Raw genomic sequence first — 25,619 nt, forward strand, 5'->3', positions numbered from 1 at the left:
ATCAGGTGGAAAAAGCATCCAATCTCTGCTTGACAATGACAGAACAAACCGTAACCCTGACTTTTGCTCCAAGAGTGTTGTTCACTGTCAAAAGTTGAACCTCGCACATAATAGGAACTTATCCAACCTTTGACTTCCAGTTCTTGTTATACTAGTGCCTGAAGGGACTTCTGTTTTTGAACTTATATTCCTTATAAAACTTGCTTGAAAGTAGTACTCAAACTTTTCTTGCTGCTTGGTAAGCTAAGCAGATGGGCTCCACTGTTAAGGCATGTTTTCCAATCCTTTGGTCATTTTTGTGGCTCTTCTCTGAAATATCTCCAATTTTTCAACATCCTTCTTTAATTGTGGGTACCACAGCTGGATGGCCTTTTTCCCAAAGCAGTTGTTCCTATGCCAAACACAGCAGTAAAGTGATTCCTGGTTATATAAACAGGGAATATCAAATAGGCATTTATGAGGATCCAAGGATTGCTTTAGCCACTTTGGCAAGTTGGAGTGAAAAGTGACATTCAGCCAATTACCCATTCAAAACCTCTATCATTTTCCAGGTTCTTTGTTTCCCAACACATTCTCTCTCATCTGGTACACAAATTGCAGAGCTTTAATTTCCTTTACTTGTAGAATCCTGAGAAGTATATGCCATTTCCATTCTATTGGGGGATCTAAACTATGCTAAGCAAGTCTTCATGCCATCTGCTAATGTCAACAGTGTGGAGTCAATGTCTCCTTCCAGTCACTGCTACACCATTAAACAAAGCAGAGACTAGATTACCAGCAGGAACCACTAGGAACATAGGTGTTCCATATGCTTACATTTCAAAACTATTGACAAATCCCACTTTGAGTTGTAATTCATGTACTACTCTGTATTTGATCTGTAACATCTGAGTTTATGAAAGAATATCCAAGTTTGGGAGCAAGTTAAAGGCCTATAGGAAGTTCTTACACCAACATTAATTTAATAAGCAGATGTCTTTTTTTTTTTCCCTCATCCAGCTGTACCTGACTGAAGTCATTTTCCAATAATCCGCAATTACTTCAGTATATCATTTATTGGATGAGTCCCTTTGAGTTTCTAGCTATTACTATTAGTTAATATTTGCATTAATTATTAATGACAATAGGAATTTATTTTAATTGTTGATCTAAAATTAGATTTTCTATGTCTTTAGAACTTCCCCATAAATTAAAGCTGTAGGGAGATCTTCAGTTTGTTACTCTAGGACTTAAATAAAAAAAACAAATAGTGATTTGCATATGTAACTTTAGAATCTGATTGTTAACACATTCCCAAATACCAACAAAGTGAAAGTTACTTCCTTATCCAGAGAAAATATTTGTCCTCTGCTTATTTGCAAGATACAAAGAAGGTCCTTTCTGCTCCATTATTGCAAATTCTATCACAGCTAGTCAACTGATTGAACTCATCTGCTGTTGAGTACAAATTCTAGTTTTCTTAATTTATCTGATTTTCTGAGTGAAAACTCTAACCAGACCTTCTCTGGGGCACCACAACTCAATTTTAGTTGGGCATTCATGGGCAAAGGAGCAGAGGCACCATTCATGCTTATGAAAGTAATGAACTCAGGCAACCTGAAAAGATCTGATTCATAGTCTTTTTTCAAGCCAGAATCCGACTGTGAATGTTCCTATATCTCCTTATTCTCTCAAAAAGCTGTAGGCTACCCTCTGCCTCCCTGAAGGTTAACTCACGAAGCTCTCGTTTGCTTCCCTGAAAAGATGGACCTCTGGATTACCAGCAGTGGGCTGATGAGAAAGATGCATTTTAAGAAATGTTAAGGTTGTGATTTTACTGAAGGTCATTTTCTCCCCATTTGCAAGCAAGCATGGCCTAACTGGTGGGTGTATTAAAATAAACAGATGCTATCAGCACCAGCAGCAAATTATCTTCTGAGGCTTTCTAATTTCTGGAGGGTGGCAGGTTGTGGCAAGTCGATTTACATTCAAGATGGAGAGGGAAGAGAAAAAGAGATTATGCCAGCATTAACATGTAATTCAGAATAAGGGAAAATAAACAGTAAATTGAAGCTGGACATCTAGACTATGAAAGAAGCTATTAGCTGTGCACCCATCTCACTCACAATGAAGTACACAGCACACCACATGCGTACACAAGGAGGTTTTACATCTGAAAAGAATTTGTGTTTTGTACTCAAGTGATAAAAGATCAGAAAGAGCCTCCTCTGAAGATGCAACTGTTCACACAAAACACTTCCTTGCACCAGAAGCTGGAGGTCAGCTACAGGTGGAGATGCAGATGGAGGCAGCTGGAGGGGAGCACCCAGTGGTTTCTTCCCATTTCCAGGAGAGTACTTTCCCATGGCTGAGATCTCAGTTCCAAACTCAGATCTAATGTGGCAGAACTGAATTCAAGAATCCTTTTCCTGCTTCTCTACAGGACTAAAAGGTTATGGTTTCCAATATCTTCAGATGCACAAAGTTTAGCCTGTACTTATACACAAATGCACCTGGACGAATGGCTGACTGGCTGCAGATCTGCAGTTCTCTGTTCAAAGCCAGGAATGCAACAGGAGCACTGAAATTTCACATAGGCTTCATTATTCTTGGCCAGGAAGCCTTAACTGATCTCACCCGTTAAACGGATCAGTCCATTTTCTTCTTCCCATGTATTCTCTCCATCCGCTGTAGGAAACCATGGATAAGAACAACTCAGCTAAGCAAACAGTGCAGAAGAATTGTCTCACAGTATCAGATGAGAAACTGAGGTGCCTTTAGAAAGATGTGTCTCTATACAGGCTGGATCCCTAGGCATATCTGTGAACAGCAAAAGAGAGCTTCTCTCTTCTTCTCTCATCCCCATCCCACCCACCACACGCTCATACTCACCTGGTGGAGTTTGAAAGACATGGAGAGTCCAATGTTTGCTCCCTTACCAGACAGAAAAGCTGCCCTCACCTTCATCAGCTGATTATATGGCACTACTACTGGAAAGCAACAGAAGAACTTCTTAACAAAACAAGGATTAGAGCCCTATGCTCCTAAAGCCCAGCTCAGTCTGTGTGAACATGAGCTTCTTTGTGTCCTTGACCCAAATTGTCTTTCTGTTACATTGAGAGATGGTGCACCTGCCCCTTTGTCATGGAACTACAAGGTAAGCCTATTTCTGAAGTTTATGTAGTATGTCACGACTAGTCACCCTTTAAAACTAAGTCCTACACACCTCTGTGTTTTCCCACTGCATCTCTCCATCTAAACGACACACGTTCTCAGAGGCTGCACTGCTTTTAAATAACATTTTCTTCAATCTAAGAAAAAATAATATTGCTGATCAGGACAGGAGAACAGTGCAGCCATCTCTTGAAACCTTATTTTCAGAAATTAGCAGACGCCATTTTAAAACCGGACTAACTTTATTATCATGGTGAAATATGCTATCCTACATCAATGGTAAAACCAAGCAACTGCATATCTTCGTGCAGGTGTCTGTTCCTGCCTCTGGACTCAACACGTCCAAGATTCCATCTCCCTTCCCATATTGGGCTGGCAAAAATATATTATTCCAGCACCCTAGGGCCTCACCATGTCACTTTCAACTGCTGTCAAGAAAATATCAACAGATATTGATGGCTTTTTATATTACACTCACATCAGCCCAGTGCTGCCTACACAATCTGGCATTAGCTTTCATTTCCCCAGACCGAAAAGGAAACTAATCCTACCAGTCTTGAAAGACTTCAGTATAAATGTGATTGGGTAAGCCACGCATGTAACTGAAAGACACAAAAATTACTCTAATATTTCTATAACGTCACATATCTAATTTCATTTTCCCGAGGACTGCTAATGGGTAGGTGCAGGCTATGTTACATATAGAGGCATAACGTTTCAAAAAAATAGAATTTGTACAGCGTTTTGAGTATTACTGTGCTTTGAATATTATTGTGTTCTCTGTGAGCTTTCCTCTTACTTTTGACATGACTTTTAATCATTGTCATATGATTGCAAAATTCACAAGGAGACTGTCTCAGCTGCTCTTTCTAACATAAACCATATCCATTTTCAACACAAGAGCTCCTTTTGGTACCTTCAGGCTCAACTGCTGTCCTGATTCCTCGTTCCTCTTAGCTGGCAGAGGCTGGTGAAACTTCCAGTACAATTCCTTGCCTGATGTTCTCTGAAGGTCTTGTCTTGTTGGGGACATCTGTAGACCACAATTCCCAGTGGAGCAGAAGTAGTCCGTCCTTCACACAATTCCGGGGGATTTGTAGGCCTTATTCCTTCTCCTACTAAACAACCAATCCAAAACAAAGAAAAATGTTCAGTGAGATGTCTCAAAACTAAGAGTTCTCAACCATTTCAAGTTGCAGCCTTTCAGATTCCAGGGCAGCAATTTATGCACAGCTGAAAGCAATCTGCAAAAATCTAGATCCTTCCATGAACAGTCGATCACTGATTGCTCTGTCACTTCTTTTTCAAACTGATGGGTGATCTGTAGTACAAAGCAAAATTAGGCAAAATTAGACTGCTGTTTCTGTGATTTACAAGTATCCAACACCAGAAATCAAAGAATTCAGTCCCATCTCATTCATATGTTTCTGGACTGCTATCAAACATAGGGTGCAGCATCTCATCTTTCTAGCATAATATTTACCAAACTCTGCTGTTCTTCTCTCAATTACTGCTGAGGTTTCTTGATTTTCAGCTCAGTTGAAAACAAGGACTCATTTCTTTCCCTCACCTAATATCTGTTTGCATCTTTGGGAAATCTAGGCGAAGTTTTCTGCAATTAGCTTTCAAGGCTTAGGTCTATAGATTTTATTATAGACAAATCACTGCACTCCTCAGCACTTTAAATGATGCTGAAAAAACCCTCACCAGAGGAAAAAGCTCAATTATTCTCCCAAGAAAACTGGGCTAGCATAGTTAAAGCAAAAAAATTTCCATAGCCAAAAACATTCACATCTGGATGCTTTTAACATTGTCAGCATGGCCAGACACCCACTTGTATCTGAGTGTTGTGCAATTCCAGCATGAAACTCAAACTCACGCCATGAATTCAGATGAAGCAGCCCAACACTGCCATCACACCCTTTCTTGTAAATATTCGGTTCTAGAGAACTTCTTCCAGCCCTAGGGTTTGGAATAACTTGTTTTCAGACCAAGCTGTCTTCTCTAAACTAAGTCCTGTATCCTGGCTGAGTTAGCTGGAGTTAAATCAGCATAAAACTAAAATAGCACAATGGAAAGTCAGGCCTACTGTTAAATCATGCTTCTATTTTTACCTGGCAAAGCACTTAAACATGTGCTCGAGATCCACATACCTTAAGCACAAGCTTATATTTAGTCCTGTGCTAAATGCATTGTTAAACTGGGTCTTATAAATCAACTGATTCTGTGAATTAGGTTGAAATTTCAAGATTTAAAAAAATACAAAATGCTGATTTCCACACATGAAAGGTATTAAGAGGCTCAAACACAGTAAGTTGCAAATGAAGCAGGAAAAGCTGAGTACTAGCAGTTGGGTCAAAAGCTCAAGCAAACCTTAAGAAAGGAAAAAGAATATTACAAAGAGAACTGAGATGGCACAAAGTAGGCAAAGTAGGAAACAAAATTGGGAGTTAAAGCAGCTTAATTTTAGTAGCAAAAGGATACATAAATGCTGGTGCATGGCACAGCAAAGCTTTACCTAGACCAACAGTATACCTACAACACCTTCCAAAACTAGATATTTAAGAGATGTGTGATGCAGGCTTTGCACAGAATGACCATTTTTGGTTACACAGCCTTCAAGTTTCTGGCTATGAAAAAATTTAAGGATTTGGGGCAACCTCCAAGCTCACACAGGTCTCTGTGTGTAGTAGCCTAGGATGAATGGATCACATAGAATTTTGGTTGATCCTTTTTCTAAATTTATTTTCATGCTGCCATTTGCTGTATCCATTATAATTTACACAATATAATCACTAAAAATACTGCTTTCATTTTATCTGCCCTCCTATTCCTTAAGAATGATCCTTAAGAATGATAAGAGGGAATGATCATTTCCCATTCACCTCATCTATACCACTCATAATTTTATCAGCTTCTACCAAATGCTTCTTCAGTTTTCAAGGCTGAGAAGCACTACTTTATTTAGATTTAAATATATATACATATAAACATATATATGGGCACTTGACATTTCAGAACTTTGGTTACTCTTACTGCTCTTTTCTGTCTTTTCTACTTCTACTGCATCTTTTTCCAGTTTGAGTGAGATGCAGGGAGATGCAGGTGGCACCACAGGGAAATCAGTGCCTCTGTCCTTTTAAAGGTATGCTGCAATGGCATAAGCTATTTGTTTTCTTCTCAGTTATTCCCAACTCCAAGAATTCTTTTCGGTCATTTGTATGACTACTAACACTGGTCTGATATTTATGGAAAATCTGCAACAATGGCTTTACTGCTCATTTTCCTGAATACAGAAACCATAGCTACCTGGAATCATGAATGGTAAAAAATATTTTCCCCTGGATTATTTACACTTTTTGACATTGACTTTCATCCACCATTTTATTGTCTAGTCTCCCAAAATCTCAGGATCCTCTGTCTCATGCTTCCCTAGAAGCTTATTCATTCCTTCAAAGAACTCCAGGGTTGGTGATGCATTCCTTTATTTACAAAGGCTGCATTAACACATCTGCAATATAACATTTACGTGTAAAGTCACTAGCTCTGTTATAATTTCTTCTCACTTTTTTTCCCTGATACTGAAGCCAGGCTTCCAGTAGTTTGTTTTTTAATCTCTGTTGGAACCCTTTTTAAGTTTGGTGTCACATTATTTACCTCCTCTGGGATCAAGACTAACCGAATCCAGAAGTTCCATACCAGAGTTATTTGGAACATCTGAGTGAATATCCTTTGTCCTGGTGATTTGTTATTACTCATTTCATTTAGCTGTTTTTTAAAAGGAGAAGTTCTTTAGAGGAGCTTTTAAGTTCCTCTATTAACAGCTCAATTAGAGGCCATTCCTTGGCCTCAGACCTTGGAGGACTTTCTATTTGGGAGGCACTGGATACCTTCTGCTATCTGTTACACAATGGCCTTACTGATCTCAATTGCTCCTTTCACACCTCGGACATTTGCTGATCCCAGCATTTCCAGGCTGACTTCCAGCTCCTGTTGTGTTTGGAAGAGCTTTTGTTATTAGTTTTTGTCTTTTGTGAGTCATTCCTCCAACTATCTTAGTTTGTATTGTTATGGTCTTACATTTAACTCAGTAGAAATTATATTTCTCTCATTTTTCTTCATTTAGGGATGATGTACACTTTTTAAAGGTACTTTTTTTTTTTATTATTATTATTTCTAATGGTCCTCTTTACCTGCTGTTCAACTGCACCAAATCTTGCTGTTGTTGTTTTTGGGTTATTTTGGGAACAAATGAGGTATGTTTTTTTTATGATTTACACGGATGTTACTTACACTCAGATCTTTTACAGGCTCCTTTAGTGCTATTTAAACTGGTTCTCAAAGAAAAAAAAAAAAGTTCTCATGGTGTTTGCTTTTTTAAGTACTGAATTTGACTATGCAATGGATATTACTGCAGATCAACTCTTCAGAGCAGTGGCTTCAGTTGAAACCAGGCCTCAGTCAAGTGTGTCCTTCTCTGACTGCTTCATGAGTTTCTTCAAGTAGCAGTACAAAAATGTTGACTAAAAATTACTCTTTATATCCTACTGAGGACAGATCTTCCCCAGCCTCCCTTCTTGCATACTCCATTGCCAGTAATCTTTCTTAGTATTTCATGGTCATTGTCAGTGCCATGGGCAGCTGTTTTAAAAGGGTAACCTTATAATAATTTTTTTTCTTGATTTGGCATGGTAACATTCTATCCATAGAAACTGGGTGGTAAATGACGATACAAATAACTGATTTATCTTATTGGACTCTGATTTCCAACATACTGTGAGTCACTCCACCAACGGCAAAATCTATTCTTATCATTTCTATATAATAAGTATCCTGATAATACATCTTCAAACTGATTAGCTTCATTCACTAAGATTTCTGGGAGGCTAGTACATTACAATTCACCCAGCCTTATTTTATATACATTTAATATTTATTAAAAAGGACAAACAGGTTTGGTCTTCATCTAGTTGCCAATCTGCATGTGCCTTGTTTAGCTGTGGAATTACTTAGACTGCTCTATTTTATATATCAACTGAATTTAACTGCATTATCCTGCTCTCCCACCTGGCTGTCCTATCCTACAACAAGGACACAGACCTGTGGGTGTCTTCATGCTGGGGAACTGATCATCAAGACAAATGTGTTCTTTTCCAGGTTTTCATCTCAAATCATTTTGAAGGACTTCCCTACTATTTGCTTTTAACTCTCTATCCTGCAAAACATATCCATCCACTGTTAGAGTTTCTCATTTTTCTAAGTAGCCTAAATAATTCCTTCAGACCACCTCTCTTCTTTACCCACACACTGCACTGCTGTTTGTCTGGGTGACCTTACACATGTCACTGGAAGCATTTTTTTTAATACTGGAATTGAGTTCCTGGTCTTTACCATCCTCTCCTGTCAAAATATTATGTTTTGCCTCCTAGAGCCCTCACATATATTTTTTTCGTGCTCACACAACCATAATCAGATGCAATGCACAAGGAAGGTCACCATCTCTTTTTCAGTATCCTCTCAAAGGCTGCTCTGACACTGCAAGATACAAAGTCTCTAGAATTAAGGCAAAGCACCACAGGTTCCTGCTTGAAGCACTGTATTTCAGTTATCAGTCCTACGCAGCACTGCAACCTGTCTTTTCCTACCCTGCAGGACTGCTGTCCTTTCATCACGTCTTGCATAAATGGATGCACAAAGTCATCTTCCAGCAAGACAGAGGGGCTAAATGGACAGTATCTTTTGCACACACTTACTCAGTCAATCTGTAACACAATTTTATGATTTCCTTTATTGCAACATTCAAGCAGAACAGCAAATCAAGCCATCTCTCCTAAACAAATCCCTTCTATAAGTTCACTGGATATTCAGCACCGAGAAAAGAGAAAGCTCTTATTGCATATCTAAAACCAGACAAAAACAGGTGAACCCGTATTTTCCAGGGAGGAAATCTAGAGCTTATATTTCCTGTCACCCCATTCTCCTGTATTTAGGAAAGTTTTCTTCTATTTAGAAGCAAGTATTCTGGAGAACATGATTGTGGTTTTCACATTTATTCTATTTCCTAAAGATTGACCGAGTTTCATTTCCAGAGACTACACCGTATAAAACAGATCAGAGGGTTTGGCACAGAGACAGGAGGTGCCTTCACCCTTTGGAAAATTATACATTAAATGTGAAACCCAGCATCAAGTCTTGCATTTAACCTTCTGCACCCATTTGCCCCCGGCCAAAGACTCAAAATCCTTCTCCCGAGAAGAAAGATTTCAGAACACGTTATCAACCCCTTCCTTCAGCCCTCAATACTGACAGTTTTATCTCTATACACAAAGCTTCTCCCCCTTTCTTCAGCTTGGCAATAAAGCCCAAGCACAATGAATATTTCATACGTATGTGGTTAATGGAGCATTCTGGCTCCAGTCCATTAGGAACTTTACACAACGGTGTACTAACTGCTTCTCAGTGCAACATTTCCAGTCTGTCCAAAAGCAATGCGTTTGCCAGCTGAGCCAAAATACCACCATTGTCTTGTCAGCCCAGTTCCTGTCTTTGGTTCAAGAGCAGGGTCCCTTGTCACAGCACTTTGCCACCACTGTGCTCCCAGCAGCAAACCTAAAATGATTAGCCCAGTTCCAAGGCTCTACTCTTCCCTCTATATTTTGAGCTCTGTATCTCGGGTGGGGCGAGGAATGCTTGCTCCTTCAAAGATAAACACAGGGATAAGCAATCACACCACAGATTAACACAAGGGTAAATATAAAGTAGTTGAGATCTTCAATTCTGATGGAAACTAGCCCTTCATATTCTTTCATCAGCTCTAAAATTTTGGCCTTAAAATAGATCTGATTGAAAAATTGATAGCAGAATGATGACGTCTGGCAAAGCACTTAGTTTCTCACTTCAAAAACCTCCTCCGTTCATCAGCTAAACAAACACCATTACACACAGAACACCACCTCCATCAAAACCAGCACTAAGTCATCTCAACAGAGAGATGGGCACAGATCATTCCCCTTACAGGGACAATACGACATTACAATGAACATAAACACCACCCATGGTAAATGGATATTCAGTTTGATATTAGGAAAAACTTCACAAGAGTGGTCAAGCATTGGCACAGGCTGCCCAGGGAAGCGGTGGAGTCACTGTTCCTCGAGGTGTTCAAGAACTGTGGAGGTGCACTGAGGGATGTGGTCAGTGGGCAATACTGGTGGTAGGTGGATGGTTGGACCAGATGATCTTAGCAGCTGTTTTCAACTTTAATGATTTCGTGATTCTGTTCTGTTCTATGGAGGGAAGAAGACTGCTGTTGGATCTGTCAGATGAAGTTCCTTGTGAGAGCTGGAGTCTAGCTCTGACCGCTCACCTACACCTCCCCAGCAGCTAGGGGAGAGCATAGGCACTTCCAAAGCATGAATCATCCCAACCTAAGGCAGACATCTAGAAGAGGTAAGATGTATGGCATGGGCTGTTTATCACTCCTCACCGCCTGAAGAGAGTCTAGATGACAATCTTAGAATTTATGTCTGAGTTTTAGGTAACTAAAATCAGGTGAGATGATTTCCAGCCTCAAGGTTTGCAGACTCATTTCCAGATGAGCCATAGACCCTGACAGACTTAGTAGGGCAGAAAACAACAAGACAAAGAAAAGTGCTGATGTGGAAGGACTGATTTCATCTCTTCCCTCCCCAAAAGCAGAAAGAGCTTACGTTTCAGATGGCAAAGACCAGCCTTTGCCTTTACACATAGCTGAAGCACAATAGAAGAGAAGGGACCGCTCTTTATTGTTTCACCTTGTAAGACCTTGTGGTGTTCCTACAACATCTCAGTGAGGTTGTCATCCAAAATCACCAGCCTACATCAGAGTGGTCACAAGTCACAAGGTGCTCGGTTACTACTGGCCCATAAACAAAAGGCCCAGGGGAGACAACTGCTTTTCAAAGAGGCACACACAGCAGATCGGTCATTCTACCAATAGATAAGGCACTGAAACAGGTTGCCCAGGGGATGCCCCACTCCTGGAGACACTCAAGGTAAGGCTGGACGGGGCTCTGAGCTTTAAGTGTCCCTGTCCATTGCTGGGAATTTGGACTAGGCTTTTAAGGGTCCCTTCCAACTCAAAAAATTTTACCATATTCAAGTCATCAGCCGACTTTCTTCTCCTTCGCCATTTCCTCTGCTCCCCTCAACATTTTTCCCTCTTCAGATCAATGGAAAGTTCTGAGATATAGCCAAAAACAGCCAAAGCACCTAATTGAAGAAGGGAAATGGCAACTTCCATCATCTCAAAAAGCTGCACCTTTCTCCTACTCATCTCAAAGCTGAATAAAGGAATTAAAAACATAGCCTGGGGCAGTCAGCAAAGATTTACAAGAAGCAGACATTAGTTCTCACTCTAAAGGCCGCAAATGTGTGTGAGCCAGAAGGAGCAAACAAAGAAAGGGAGCAAAAACATACAGTCGTTGCATTTAAAAAAGAGGAAGAAAAAAAAAAAGGAGAAAAAAAGTCCTTTAAACCCTTCCTAATAAAACAAAGATCATCCTGGCAACATGAAATGCTACCCTACTTTATTTATTTATCGACACAAAGAAAGAAGCAAGTTGGCACCTAGGAGGGTATTAAATGCTGTTTTTTTGCTGACTGAATGACCTCAGCCGAAATATTTTCCATGACAAGAGCCCAGAAGACGCTGGCACAGAGTCAGACAATAAGATTTTCAGAGTGTATTTACATTCTATCCATGGCCCCAGGCTGTTCCAAACCCATAGGCAGGTGCTGCCTTTATCTGTTCTTTGCTCACCTGGCTCCCTAGCAAAATGTTCTGGGCCTGAGGCTCAGCTGCCTTAACTCTTTGCTGCCTGGTGCTCAGAAAGCTGAGTAGTTCGGCTCCCAGTTGTGAGCCTGGCAAGCGGAGGTGATGACTCTGGTCACCCTTTGAGCCTGATCTGAGCGATGTGTAAAGAGATTTTCCAACAGAGGGAAAACTGTGGTGATGCAATAGCAGAAGTCCTTTAAAAATTAGACAAATTCATGCTGAAAAGAAGTGTTTTCTAAAAGAGAAAGGAAGAAAGTGGTGCTTCCAGGGACGTGCTGCATTTTCCATCATGTGGAGATCTTTAAGCTGGCTATGGATAGCTCTCTAAGAAAAACTCAACATCCAGTGGAATACCAGAGAGGAGGGTCACCAGTACCACCAAGCACTGAAATCTGTTCTTGACAATACATCACTGTCAAGCAAGAGATGCTCAGCAACTCACAAAAGGAACAGAATCAGGCTAAGGCACAAAAAAATCACAGGCTTGCGTCTCCCAGCTTTGCAGCACAAACACTTTGCATCACAGGCTTCCAGCTACATTTTCTCCCCACTACCCAGTTCCTGACCTGGACTTGAGCAAAACGATCTGTTCCATCCCTGCGGTGGAAACAACCTCTTCTTTGCTCAGTTTAATTTGGCTCCTGGTGCACAGCTCCTCTCTCTTGAGTAATAAGCCTCCAGGAGATGCTGCGAGAGGATACGCCCTTAATACCGCGAAACCAGGAAGAATGATAATTGCACTTTTAACAGCATGATGTACAAGGCAGCCACCAAAGCAGAGGAAGCATGAATTAACACAGGATGAAAAGGAGGGGCTTTACCATCTACCCAATAAGGTATTATTCATGCTTTTGGAAACCTTCCTTACAGAAAGATAGAGAGACATAATAGGTAGTCATAAGCAACTGCGTCTGGAAAAGCAAAGGCCTGCTTGCCATCTCATAGTTCCCTTCACGTGCTACACTCAGCCTCCATCTTCCCAGCCTTCAGCTACCCTTCCTTTACTACCTTCTTACCATGTATCCTTTTTTAACCCATTTTATACCCAAGTCAGCTTCCTCCTTCCCATGTGCTCAGGTCTAACCCACTCACACATACCTTCCTAGCAGTACCGTCCAGTCTCACTACCTAGGCCTAAACAAGGATTTTCTTTTTTTTTTCTCCATTCTTCTTTTTCTCTCATCCTTGTCTTCCCCATAGTGCTACTCAATTCAAATTTGCTCCAGCCTGCTATGGACAAAGCCTGGTACTTCCACACCCCTCCTCCAAACCACACTTATCAGCTCACTAATGCCACCTCTCATCAGATAGGACACAGACATCTACTGACTGTGCTTGTAACAATACCTGAGCAGGGAAAGCTTTTGTCTGGCTTTGCTTTCCTCCGAGGAAGGAGGCATGTAACCTTACTCCAAAACATGTTTCATAATAAAAGTTTCATTCACGGTTTCAAACAATGCTCAGTTTCATGCATCTTCCCAAAAGTAAATTAACTAAAGCTCACTTATGTAATCTGTTGCTTTCCTTTTCAATCCTGACCACTTGTTTATGATAATTTATAAAGATCTTGCAGCCCCTGCCATTGCACAGAAGATAGAACCACTAGTAGGAATTTGAAAGGATTCTGACAAGTGGGTATTTAATGAATTGAGGCATTAAGAAAGCTCTGTATACATCTCCAGAAACTAAAACATCCATAGAAATTGGAACTAGACGTTAAGTGCTTAACAAGGCCTTCAGAAGCTTCCTTAGCTTCTTTCTATGGATGCTCACATGCATAAGGTAAGACCACTACACTAGATGATGCGCAGAAAACACCTTCCCAGAGGTATCCCTCTGCTAGCAACCTGCACTACCAACCCAGCATCATTATGGCCCAGCTGGAAAAACAAACAAACAAGCAAACAAAACAGAAAAACACACCACAATCAAACTATCTGCAGTCCTCATGGAACAAAATAAATATGCTATGAAGAGTTTCTCTCAGTTGGAACAGTAAGAGTATAAGTGGAAGAAAATACGAGACTAAGCAGGTACTGCACACCATGTCTGCAACCTCCCATTCCCACAGGAACTCTGAGCAACGCTGCTGCTAATGTCCAACCCAAGGACATCCTTTTAAACAATGCCTCACTGTGATAATCCTGTAAGGATTTTCAACTCTGTCCTGTATAGCATTTTAATTGCTCACACTGTTTCAGGAGCTCAATCACTTATAGAAGGTATTTTCATTCCGCTAATTGTAGGTTTCCCAGAGGACTCAGTACAGTATTTCACATCCTTAATGCTATTAAATACTTTGCAAAAACATCCAGGCTTCCAGAAGATTTTCCTTTTTTTTCCTTTTTTTTTTTTCCCCTAGTATGTGTGCGTATGCAGATCTGGAGAGAAAGCTGAAAAAGAAATAAAGGAAAGGAAAATGGCAGTATTCAAGATAACATTGTAATAGCCTCATCTAAGTCAGCAGCAAGGCTGGAAGCTGCCATTTCTAATGAAACTGTACCCCTGCACATGGGAAATTTCACTACTAAGTAGCTAAAGGTTGTGTCTATATCACTGGTGGCATTCACCCTTGGGAACTGTTCCAGCCTCCCAGGCCAGGCAGCACAAAACATCTCATGCCAACACCACCCCAAGGCTAGCTTGGCTTTACAGCAGAACGGCCATGCCCATAATGAGCAGTGCTTGGCCTTGTGGCCATAAGACATAATAGCTGCTTGTGCGTATGCACTTGAAGTCAACACACCTAAAATAATTTAAGAGCTGTGTTACAGCCCATGAAGGCAATGTTTTACAGCTTGATGCTGATGGGCTGTGCTGCATGCCTTGCTTAAGGGAGAGGTGGGAGGGAATGTCCAATAGGTCTGGGATCAGATGGGGAAGCTGTAAGGGGCGCAGGGAAGCCAAGCTGGGCACAGTGCCACTGCCTGAAGGAACCAATCCTACAGGTCTTCTTAATGAGCTCATCCCAATGTTGGACATGAAAATGTGCTGAGGAGATGAGATGTCTGGCAGTACAGTCTTATGTACTGCAGGCTGTCATCCCTCTGAGCAGGTAAACATTAGAGAGCCAGAGGTCTGCAGCCTCAAAGTGCATTAACCAGAGCCATGTAGTTTGAAGGAATAGAACAAAAACAACAACAAAAAAGATTCCCAAGTGTATCTGTACAGCATATCCATAAAGCAATAAATGTATGCTCTTATACTCCCAGGAACGGCAGTAAGGTAACATCATCCCTCCATGCCAAGGAAATTTAGACACAGCCTAAGGTAAAAACTGCACTTCTAGTGGAAAAAATGGCTAAGACCTGCCAAGGCCCTGGAGCTGACAGCTCTGGGAAAGGGGTGGAGAATTAATGGGTGGGGGTCTGCAAACCAAAGGAGAGCTCCTTTTTCTAGCCCCTTCCTACTGGGTACAAGGTGCTGTAAAGTGGAGATAATGTTCAGCTTTATTTTCCATAATCGTAGAGTGAAGGAAAAGGGTTAGGCTCACAAATGCTTTCCTATAGATTTAAAACAATTGTGTACTAGCTGAGCAGTCAAAAACCAATCCAAAACCGTCTGTATGCATGATCTTAGTCAAATGAAAAGTAGGTTTGGCATCTTGGCTTATAACAGGGTCTGCGAGTTTATCGGAGATAAACATTTAAGATGATGTACCTTAAGGATGACCTTGAGTCCTCAGGAAAATAATTGTTGATAATTATGATCTCTGGACTGTTGTGGTATGCAAATCCCAGAAGGCAAGCCTGATTTACTCTGCCTTTTCGTGAACAAGAACCTGCGTCACAAAACCCATTATCACAGCTGGCATTAAACAGCAAGCATCTTGCTAATTATCTCTGCAAAAACACCAAGTTGAAATGGTCTGGGCAAGACAAAAAACCCCCCTGCCTGCAAGAGAAATGGCCATGCTGATATGAATTGGCTGATCAGGACCTGAAAACAGGCAGCAGTTAGATCTACCAGTGCTGGATAAGGGACTTCCTCCAGTAGCTCCTTTTGTAGCTCATCATAAACATTTTTCTAAGGCAGCTAAAGGTTGTGGATTTTAGCTCTAGTCAGGAATTGTATTGAGTGGAGCTCCACTAACCAAAAATAAAAAGGACACTCTGCAATGGACTTAGAGCTTAGGACTTCAGGCGTGTTTCCACTCAAACAGATGACGTGGTTTGAAAGGACAAGACCACAGAACCAGTCACCTGGAACTGTGACCTGTGAGTCCTGTTTCTACCAACAGCAACTTTGGCTGGAGGGAATTCACTCGAGCTACCTGCAGCCCTGTACTCTGGCACTCTCACCTGAGATATCTGATTGAGATGGATCAAGAAATGTTTTGAAAATGGATCTTTTGCATTCCTTGCAGGGGTACAAAGCACAGAGCAAATGGCATGACTCACATACTGCCTGGAACATATAATGAGGATATTAAAGTAGATCATCATTTTATAGGTTACTTTATTTTTAATTGAAAAAAGAAAGAAAGAAAGAAAACACAGAAGCCAACCAGCCTACAGATTTGGCCTTCAGATGAATTTTTGGTTTTACGTGACAGCTTTTTCCCCTACTTAAAAATTTGCATAAATACTGTCAAGACGGGACATGCATGGTGAAGAATAAGCAAAAGTTAGAGCTGAGCCCAGCTGCATGCCTCTCCCACTGTGCTCTGCCAGTGCAGCAGAGATTGGCCAGGGTTGGCACTGCAAGCACTCCCTGCTTCTGCATGTCACCAGGTCAGGAACTTGGTCTTGCTGACACACAGTGAGTCTTTCTTGACAAGAAGGACTTTAAACTGAGAGCCTGGCTTCAGTTCACTTATCTCTTTTCCTGCACAGTCACTGATGGTGGAGGGGGGAGTTGGCTTATTTTCCTGCAGTGACCTCTTGCTATCAAAGCTACTGCCATTCCCCAAGCAGGAGATAGGGGCAGGGCAGCAAGGGAGGGAAGGATGTGGATGCTGGAAAGAAGGCATCACTGCCAGGTTGTTCTTACCCACTTAAGGGCACCCCTTCAGCTCTGGGCGATTTCACACAGATTTAAATTAGCAGATGCAAACTCTCGTGCAAAATGCTTACTTGGGGTTCAGAGAGGTTTAGTTCAGCTAACAGGATTAGGAATAGGTTTAAGCTGAAGCAAAAGAGAAGAATGCACACAAGAGCTTTCACGGTTTAGAAAATAAACAAATACAGAGCAAATCTGCCTTTAGACACAGCCAAAGTAACCAGAGATCCCTTCCCAGCAGCCCTCTTCACAGAGAGCATTTTATCTAATGCCATCCTCTTCGCTGCTTTTCCTTCTGCAACCCTACCTTACCACCCACTCAGCACAGAGAATTGCTGCACTTCACACCTACATGCTACTAAATAGCTTACATCACTCCAGAATTTGGCCCAAGTAGCCACAGTGAAACATGAAGAAGTGTACAAAACAGCTAAGCAAATGTTTTCTGTTCCTCTGGGGTAGCAGAAGGAGGATCCAGCCACTGTGCTGCATGAAGCACAACGGGGCTACTGCTCAAACCAGGCCCCCCAATGCTTCCAACGTCCCTCCTGGTAGGAAAACGCCTCCTGTTTGAATGGTTCCTTTCCATCAAGGAGTCTTAATTGAACTTGCATTTGCTGCCTGATCAAGCAACGCTGCTGCCTTCTGTACTGTGTTCTGCCATAGTTCAGCTGGAGATACAACATGACCGAGCAGTGAAAGCAAAGTTTACTGCATCCTCCTGCAGGGGCAGGGTGGATCTCCATCTGCAGGGTGTGGTTGCCTTCAGATGGAATTTGGTTGGGACTCTGGGGTAATAGCAAGAGCCCCGTGATGCTCACTTTCAAAAGGTGAGGATGTTGGTTTTACATTTCTTCCAAAAGGTTAGGAGCTGCGGTAAGCCTAATCATTCTGGCATTTCAGCCTATGCTGTCTAGGGAGAAGAGCACCACCTTCTGAATTACCAAGTCAAATTGACTATAGCAATCAACTTTTCCTTCTAAGTCTCCCATCCAAAACAAAACAGGCCCAACCCTGCTTAATTTATGGGATCATAGCCCAAGGCACTGTAGCTCTGTGGGACATCACTGCCTCACCCATCATCTACAAACATCAGTTGTGCAGGGATGGTACAGATCTCTCTAAAATTTTACATATGCAAGGATCTCTGACCAATGACATAAGCTCATTAGAAAGTGCCTGCAGCACCTCTCCAAGGTGGTAGGTAACCAGCAGAGCCATGGAAATAAGAACAGAGCAGTGGAACATGCACTGCACAGAGCTTTAACCTCTCCTGGCTGGCAGCCAGTGAAAACCTCTTGAATGACAAGCACCAGCTTGGGCAAAGGCTGCCTTTCGTGAACCCTGCCACACCAACACGATGCTGCTGCTCAGCTCCACTCCAAGTAGCACATTCATCTCCCCATCATCACTTCAGAACTTATTTGCATTGTTAAATTACTAAAAGAAATTGTTTTTCCCTTGATATCTTACAATCAAAGCTGCCTGAGTTAGACGTCTTTCTATTGTTAAAGCATGTTACTGCCCTTAATGGGTTTCTCAATGCAAAAGCTATACCTTACACTTCAGAAGTCATAATGTCTTATTGTCTTGTAATTCAAGCCTGGTCCAACACCTGCTCAAGACAAAGCAAAGTTGTTCTTGATTTTTTTCTTGGATCTGAACTTTTTACAGCATCAATTCTCAGATCTCAATGCAGAAACCTTTGCCACTTCTTTAAGAACTAACTGTCCTTGTCCATATCTTCCATGTGACAGAACAGAGGTTGACACAAGCTGCACAAGTCTGTGAAAGGTACTTTGCAATACCAAGGGAACCATGAAACACAGAAAGAAAGGAAGAAAAATAGCTATTGCCTCCTTCGTTAGAACAAAGATGTTGCTGCCTGAAATATGCAACTGGATGTCTGATAACTGTTTCATATCTCATTATCTTGGGTGTTCTGCTTGACAGCCTTATAGCAGAGAGTGAGCTCCATTCAAAAGCTTGACAGGGGATCAAATGAAAAAATTGAGAACATGCATACTATTTCTGCATGCAAGAAAACTGGAAAGGGCCGACCTTATATTGAGCAGAGGGCCAGAAATCAAAATGATCTTGATTGTCTGAAAGAATTATGTGCGGAGAAGAGGTAATTTAGTAAAAATCCATGCAAGGTACTACATTTGTACAATAGTAATCAATTGCACAAACACAAGATAACAGATTCAAGGATGTTAGGAGCTCACGAACTGAGCATCAATCACAATGGAACAGCCAATGAGGCAGAAGCCACATACAAACGTACAAAGAACAGTTTAAGCTGAAGACACACGTAGGGAATCCTTCCTCCTTGCTCACCACAGGTAAGGTCTAGGCTGGAGCGCTGCCTTTAGAATCAAACTCACACCTCAGGAGGGATGTGGACCAGAGAGTCCAGAGAAAGGTAAAAGGGAGGAGCAAAAGGCTGGGAAACATGAGCTCCAGCAATCACATGAGCTGCAGTGTTTAGCCAAGGTGAGAGCTGGTTAAGGGGAGCAGGATGGACATCTTCAACCATGCAAAGGTCCATGCAAGCACTTGTCTTCAGAAGCGGGTTGGATGGCAAGACTTCTGACCAGCCCTCCCTCAGTAACTCTGTTTTGATTCCTGGTGCTACTTCTATAATAATTGTACGCTTTATAGCTAAGAAATAAGCTTGAAATGTAATATAAGGCTAATCTAAAGGTTAAAAACATCGACTCATAAAAAAGAGGGAAAAAAAAGTTTGAAAAAAGTTTATCTTATGTCATGATTTGGCTCACATTGGATGAGAAGATTCAGGATTTTTGATCACCATTTGGCAGTGCTTACTTGCTTCCCTAAAGGGTTTTAAAATGGCACCAACACGATCATTACAGTGTTACCTCCTCCCATTGCCAATGTCTTCACCACGTGTGCATCTCCAGCTTAAGACAGCTCCCAAAGTCCCAGCCTGCCACATGGGTACCAAACCCTTTGCTGCAGTATTAACACCAAATTATTCCTCATTTTTCTGCAGAACTTTAAAAAATTTGATCTGATTCAGTCCGCCCTGTCCTATGTAAGTTTCACAGCGCTCTCCACCTCCCCTATTTCACTACCTGTGCACAACAAACATTAACATTCACAGCAAGTTTTCCCTCCAGGTATAAGCTTGGCTTTCTTTCAGAGCAATCTCATCTTCCTACCTTCATGCACACTTGTATTTCCTTAAAGAGCTTGAACTCCTGTTAAACAGGAGAGTCGAAACAGCAAGTGATATTAAAATGATTTTTCAACACATTCTCCTTCTGTAGGCACCCAGACTGGGCACCATCTCCAGCCTACTCAAAAAGCCGTGCCTTTACAAACACCAACATCTCTTTTTTTTTTTTAATCTTCATTTTCAATTCCGTGTAGACAACAGAAAAATATCAACTTGTGCGGATCGCATCTTAAACCACGTGCATAAGTTCAAAGATAATTAGCCTCTGAGTTGCTAAATGCTGTGCAGAGCACACATTTAACAGCTAAAACTGATTTTAATCTTTGCTTAATTCTTCTGCCAGAGTCCCATTGGTAGCGAGGCAGCTGTCTAAATACCTTGGCCCCTTGGGGCGAGGAGACGAAGAGCTGCATGCAGTACTCTTGAGTGACCCCAGCTGGCTACTGCCCCCACAGCACCCCAGAGATGCTTCCAGCACTTGTGGGATCATTGGATACAGGTGGGCCTAGACACCCCAAAAAAGGATTTGTCAAGAGAAGAGCGCACAAGTTCTCACTCTTCTCAGTTCAGGCCATCCTTCTTAAGGATTTAGCAGAAAATTGGGTAGCAAGAGTGGTAAAAATAACATAAAGCAATGTCTTTATGAGTATGGAATTGCCTTCACACTGGCTGAAGAATGAAGCTTCAGCTCTGTCCCATAGGACGCTGAACTGGGTCTCTCCCTTTGGTCAAGGAGGGCCTGAAAGCTGTAAGGCAACCACAAAGGATACAGCAGTCGCACACAGTTGTACCTCAAGACCGATTTTTAATTTTTCCTTTCATAACACCTTGTATATGCTTTGCCATGCTATCAGCGCCAGTTTGTAGTAATAATACTCCTCAAAAGCAAGCAAATGGGATATTTTTTAATAATCTCCAATGGCCTTCTGCAGAATGTGATCAGACATTAATGCACCATGCACACATCCACACAAAGTGATGACTCAAGGACACTACAGAAACAAAAAACTAATGAATCTATTCTCTGCAACCAGCAGTAGCCTTCTTCAAGGTTACTCTACTGCCATATCTTAATACACTCCGATATTTAGGGTACAAGTGATGACTGCATAACTAGAGAATTATTCTCACCTGTGGGTACGTAATGCACTGAGAAGCTGAACTAAGGAATATGCTTATGCCTATAACGTGATGACAAGATATATTTTGCTCCTTCTCAAGAAGGTTTGTGCACAGCTCAGCTTTAGATTGAGGCTATCTTTTCAGTATTAAAACGCTCATTATGATTTCTTCTATTTTTGCTTGATCAGTTTCTCTCTTATTCACCCTTTGGTTCTACAAATAGAGGGAATGGCATCAAAATTACATTACCTTCAATATGTTGCTGACATTTCCTTAGACAGGCAAGGCTTTCAGCTATAACCACTCAATAGCTCTTCCTTCTGTAGACATGAGGAGCCCAGCCGACAGCCATGCTGGGAAGAGAAGGTAAAGAAGAGACTCAGATCACAAGCACTCAGAAAGCAAACAGCCACAAGATGACATTTTACTTTCAGGCCCACATTCAGACAGCCTAAATGTCAGTCAGTGTCTCTGCCAAATGCTTCCTGTTGGGTGGTTCTCTGCTCACTGTATTAATTTGGAACCAAGAACAACTCACAAGAGACACAGGGCTGACTGGGAGTACCAAGGGTTTAGGAGGTGGTCAAAAGCCCTTCAAATGGCAAGGGAGTTTTATTTACTTCTCCATTTACTGAAGCTGCACAGGTAACAAATATCTTGCACAGCACTTTGAAGCAAAAAGGCTTCAGAAAGGAGCATTAGAATTAGTCCTATAAAAGCTATCTTAAAGTAAAGGCTTTCTCTCCCCTCTCCCGTCAGCTTCCCTATAAACCCAGCACCAAAAAGAATATTATCTCACATAAGAATGACAGAAGACTGATCTCGAATAAAACAATCAACCAAACTTGAAATCATACCAAATAAAGGATAGCGGCACTTGTCTTGAAGCAAAGATTAAAAAATAACAGCAAATCCATTTGGGATCCTTCAGACTTGTTTCTGAGCCTTTCAGTCACTTTCACAAGAATTTGTACCCACAATACAATAGGACAAGCAAAAACAAGGGGAAAACAGGTTGTCACAAGCAATGTCACAAAACCAGGAGACTGACAGCCATACTCTTAATACTGTTACTTTCCCAAATTTAAGATACCTTTTCTCAGCTGTATCACCTCGGAAAATCTGCACTTTCCTTCTTGTGTGAGGTTGATGGGTGCTGAGGGCCTCCTACAGCTCACCGAAGGGCTCAGCACTTGCAGGGCACAGCCATAGATCAGTGTCCTCAGCCTCTTTGGATAGAAATACAAATAAATGAAGCCACATCCAAAAATCCCTTCTGGCAAGCCAGGAAAAAAAATAAAACCTAATAGTCATTATATTCATCTGCAGGAAGTGAACTTTCCCTGTCCTCACTGATTTCTCTTATTAAGCAATCATCAAGCACTGATAGGAATTTTTCTGCAGGAAATGGGAGTACAATACGTTCATAAGAAAAGCACTAATAGAGCAGGCAGCCAGTATGAGCCACTTGACATTTCAGGAAATTAAGTTATACCATGGTCCCAGCTTATAAGTTCAGCGAGACCCACAAGGGAACTCTTCAGAGACCTGCTGTGCTTTCATTTCAAATGTGACTGCCACGTGGGCTAATTGAGGGCAGTAGCTACATGTGCTCTCCCACAGCCATCCTGCTGCCCTGACCCTCTCCATGCAGCTCCTGTGCTGCTCAGAGCCTGCGTGCCCCACACAGCTTTGCCCTTTTGATGCTGAGTGAGCTCTTCCGGGGGCAAGGAAAAAGAGGTCACAACAACAGTGAAAACAATAACAGACTTCCAGAGAAAGCCTCTGAGAACTCTGTCAAACAAAACTGAATATATATATTTTTAAGGATGGAAAGTTACAGAGACTGAAGCATCTCACCCCTAGATGACAGATCACTTGGGGATTGCAAGTATTGCAAGTACAAGCTGAGGTATCAGGGTTAAGCACTGAAGCCCACAAGTTTAGTATCATTATAAGTTGCCCTTGATCTTGTTTTCGTTGCTAAGACGGCAGAAAGGAGAAGGCTGAGCAACAGTAATATTCAGGAGGTGGACAGACAAGCACCCTAAAATAAAGGAAGCAGCCACCAAGTCTGGTGTTTGCTCAGTCGTATTGCCAGGGGAGCTCCAGCTGATAGGTGACAGCAAGCCACCTCAGACAGACATCCTCTTCACCAAAAACAAGGCTGAAGCCAGTTGGGGAAGCTGTGAGCTACCACCCATGAGCCCTCATACCAACAGGTTCTCACCTGCTAAGGTGGCAAGTGAAATAGATAAAGAAAAGTCAAAACATCATTTGCAGGAAGGATAGAGAAGGGAAATTTGGAAGTTCGTAGGAGCTGCACCCAGGCAGGCCCTCTTCCCAGGGGAGTGCCATGCTCTCTGCCAGCGCAAATTTGCTTTGGGAGACCAAGGACTGCACAGGTACAACAGCTCAGGTCCCCAGGGCTCCTGGCTGCTCTTTGCATCTGCCAAAGTACACTTGGAGCATTCTGGTAAGCTAGCAGGATTGCAGCCAGTATCGCTACTATTCCCAGTTAAAGGGTACCTTTAAGGTATCACATAGGAAACTACTCATTCTTCCTCCTGTTAATTTGGCAGGTGCAAAGGGTCTCTACTTCTGCCCACTGAAGTGGTCAGAGTTTGCAGGATATGGCTTTGGACTAAGGTGGGGAAGCAGCTGGCCCACTGCCGCCTCACTATCGCCCCACGCGCACAGCCTGGCTAAGAAGGGATTCAATCCCCAGCCAGCCATCGATCTGCTCTGTGACACCAGGCAAGCAGACAAAAGGGAGCTGAAGGGACCTGCCTGAGATCACCCAGCTAGTCAAGGAAGGGTATGCAGCAGTTGTTACCCTCCAGCCCCTCCTCATCCTTCCAGCAGATCCATGCTCCTGTAGAAGCAGCAGTAAGGAGTAAATCAAACCCAGCCAACTCCTCCCAGAGAAGCATTATGAGACCTGCCTAAGTGAGGAGCAGCCAAAACCTCTTGCGGAGGGGGCACTGGGAGTCCCATCACCTTCCATCCCCTGTAAAATGTGCTCCATCATTTGCAATGGGCTCATATGAGGAAGTCTTGGGAAGGTAAAACAATTAAATTAAAACACTAATGCTGAAAACATTCACCTACTTGTAGGCGTGGAAACCTTCATGTTTCCTTTTTATTATACAAATAGGATTTTGCTTTTCATTGGCACAATAGAAAATAGCCACAAAAATTCCACACACACAGCATCAGACCCTGCGACCAGCCTCAACACGCAGAGCGTCAGTAATAAAACACACCCCTACAGGGATTTAGCGTGTTGGCTTGTGCTCAGCTGGGGGGCTTGGGCAGAACTTTCACTTTCAGACACCAAAAAAATATTAATTTAATCAGCTCTATCATTATTTCAGCCCCCACACTCCTCTTTCCCTGTCAGCAAAGGGGAAAGGAGCCATATGCTGGCAAGATTGGAGATTTTGCATGAATAATTTGGGACCGCGCGTGTGTGTGCATCTGCCCTAGAAATCAAACAGTAGCTTTGGAAAGGGCATCTTGGGAAGGGCCCTCAGGTGCCAGAGGAGAAATTCTGGGAAATATTCTTTTACTGAAACAATTACAACAGCTGCTGCATGTACTTCCTTCTGCACACACAGGCACACCCCTCTTCCTGTCCATCATTCACACACCCCCTGCCACAGACACTCTTGCACAAACAGATGACAAAGCACCTTTTGACTTCAATCTGGACAGAAGCCTGGACCCTTCTCTTACCAAAGTAGGAGACACACATCGCTGGTATGCTCATCCCCTCACATGTACCCCAGGTGAACATACTGCTCCCACCAGGAGAAAGCAACCCTCCAAAGCACACAATCAGGGGAGCTCACTGCAGGTCCTGCAGCCTGGAGGGCAGGCTGAGAATGTGGAGGGTCTTACACAGACAAATAAAACAAGGCCAGCATAGGGACTCCTCAAATGCTCTCTGGTCCTATAGACTTCATTTTCCTCCATTCCCAACTGTCTTTTGCCACAAATTGAGGTAATGGCGTCTTGCAACAACTTCTAATCAGTGGTTAAGTGAAGGGTAACACACCAAAGTTTGAGACTTAGCCATCTGCCAAACATCTCCGTGCTTGTTCACGCATAGAAAAATAAAACAATAAAAATCATCCAACTCTCCTTCAGAATTTGCAGAGCTGCTACCCAGTGCTAGAAACCTTCTCCCCTCAGGTCCTGGTTAGACTAGTTACAAGGTGCAGTTCCCAATTTTCCACTGCACCCTTCCATTTCATTGCCACTTCTTCTGACCAGCTCCACTCTACCCACTGGTCTGAGCCATTCCTCTTTGGCCTTTGG

At 42.3% G+C, this 25,619-nt stretch overlaps 1 long non-coding RNA gene across 1 annotated transcript in view; it reads right to left on the reverse strand.

Moving 5' to 3' along the window:
• Nucleotides 1-1,208: 1,208 nt before the first annotated feature.
• The window catches only part of LOC149916624 (uncharacterized), a 91,829-nt gene continuing 67,418 nt past the window's right edge, over nt 1,209-25,619 (reverse strand). The window contains exons 6-9 of the long non-coding RNA XR_016469655.1: nt 22,390-22,525; nt 21,546-21,649; nt 4,070-4,271; nt 1,209-2,969 (exon numbers count right to left, since the gene is read on the reverse strand). This is a non-coding gene — a long non-coding RNA (uncharacterized LOC149916624). The remainder of the gene's footprint in view (nt 2,970-4,069; nt 4,272-21,545; nt 21,650-22,389; nt 22,526-25,619) is intronic.

This window comes from Phasianus colchicus, chromosome 10 (genome assembly GCF_987193195.1).
Source record: "Phasianus colchicus chromosome 10, bPhaCol1.hap1.1, whole genome shotgun sequence".
Lineage (NCBI taxonomy): Eukaryota > Metazoa > Chordata > Aves > Galliformes > Phasianidae > Phasianus > Phasianus colchicus.